At 44.8% G+C, this 1,890-nt stretch overlaps 1 pseudogene; it reads right to left on the bottom strand.

The window, feature by feature from the left end:
* Positions 1 to 230: 230 nt before the first annotated feature.
* On the bottom strand, positions 231 to 1,509 carry LOC100348212 (ubiquitin-like domain-containing CTD phosphatase 1 pseudogene; annotated as a pseudogene).
* Between the last annotated feature and the right edge of the window lie 381 nt (positions 1,510 to 1,890).

The raw sequence follows: 1,890 nt of genomic DNA, 5'->3' as shown, positions 1-1,890 counted from the left end.
GGTTGTTTTTGCCACAGTGTCTCGGCTTTCCATGCCTGTGAGACTCTCATGGGCCTTTTAGCCAGATCCGAATGCCCCAAGGGTTGATTCTGAGGCCAGAGTGCTGTTGAGGGCCTTTGCCATTCTATGAGTCTTCAGCATAACTTTTTTTTTTTTTTTTGACAGGCAGAGTGGACAGAGAGAGAGAGACAGAGAGAAAGGTCTTCCTTTGCCATTGGTTCACCCTCCAATGGCCGCCGAGGCCGGCGGGCTGCGGCCGGCACACTGCGCTGATCCGATGGCAGGAGCCAGGTGCTTCTCCTGGTCTCCCATGGGGTGCAGGGCCCAAGCACTTGGGCCATCCTCCACTGCACTCCCTGGCCACAGCAGAGAGCTGGCCTGGAAGAGGGGCAACCGGGACAGAATCTGGCACCCTGACTGGGACTAGAACCCAGTTTGCTGACGCCGCAAGGCGGAGGATTAGCCTAGTGAGCCGTGGCGCCAGCCCAGCATAACTTCTAACTATTGTCCTTTCTTCTTTGAGAGATACCTTTCCCAATATTTGTGATTTAACTCCAAAAAGTCACCTAATTTTGCTATTTCCTTGAAGTACTGAGTTAATTTTAAAAGTTCCTTGTCTTTCTCTCGATTTAGGTGTGCTTTCATAAAGGGCCTTATCTTTAGTCTATTCTGTGGGTTCATCAGAAAATTCCGTCATATGTCATAAAACATAATGGTATTTTTCTTGCTGTAAAATTCCAAAAACTTTCCCCACATAACACCAAGAGGTTTTACATCTATTAATCCTCTCCTGGGAGTATGCACTGTTATCATAGCAGCACTGTCCAACATGAAGGTAATTTTACAATTTGCGTTTGTGCTCACTCCTAGCTATTTCATTTTAGCTTCAATCCACTTCATATTTGTTGCAGACCAAATAACAATGTCATAATCTTCATATGCAGATGTGAAGAATTCATGAAGATATGGCCTCATTAATTCTACCCCAGTCTCAGCACAAGACCTATGGTCAAATAATGTATAATTAACATCTAGTACCAAAAGCTTTTTCCCTTCCCTAGGAGGATTCAGAATTTCCACTTTGTACTCTTTCACTCTGTGAGAAATTTTTAGTAGGTTTTCTTCCCTATTTTCTACTTCAACAACTTCATCTTCAATATCAAAATCATTGACAACATCATCATTGTCAGGGGGTAGACCCAAGACATCTTCCAAGCTCTCCTCATGAGTTCCCATCACCATGATTTTAGTATTTGGTTTCAGTTTGAGAGCTCCAAGCTTAACATCATTTTCTGCAGGTTTGCCTTTAACTTTGAGTCCCAGCAACTTCTGGCGTTCTGGCAGCACCCCTGAAAGGGTCTTGAGAAACTGCTTGAGGTCCAGCACAGTATCATCTTCTGAAAGGGTAGTCGTGGAATATTCCTGTCCACCCCATTTTACAATGATAGGAAGAGCCATTCTTGAAGCATATGAGTTAATACCTTTCCTTCAGGAGAAATACCTGGAGCGAAACCAGCAGCAGCAGATGTAGGGACCATCCACAGCGGAACTGAAGGCAAATGGAAGTCTCTGATTACTTCTAAGTAATCCTATGATCAATGTTTTGAATTCCATTTCTGGCATTTCTTCAATCTCATCATCTTCACAATCTAGCATAGAAGTGTTCTTTTTTGAGAACACCAAACACTGGAGTAAGGGAAATGGTTTATTGGGGAAAACCCAGCAGACCAGAGGGAAGGAGCGAAGAAGGAAAAGAAGAGAAAGAGGAGAGAGGGGAGGAGAGAGGGAGTGAGTGAGGAGAAGAGGAGGCTAGAGAGCCACGTGTTCAGGAACAGGTCCTTTTAAAACTTTGCCGGAGGGTGGGCAGGGAAGCAGGAGCAGCGAATCCCA

Source organism: Oryctolagus cuniculus, chromosome 2 (genome assembly GCF_051225735.1).
Source record: "Oryctolagus cuniculus isolate XC-2025 breed Fujian yellow rabbit chromosome 2, ASM5122573v1, whole genome shotgun sequence".
Taxonomy (NCBI): Eukaryota; Metazoa; Chordata; class Mammalia; order Lagomorpha; family Leporidae; genus Oryctolagus; species Oryctolagus cuniculus.
Note: the sequence above shows the minus strand (reverse complement) of the source record. Positions and strands in the feature narration are given on the sequence as shown.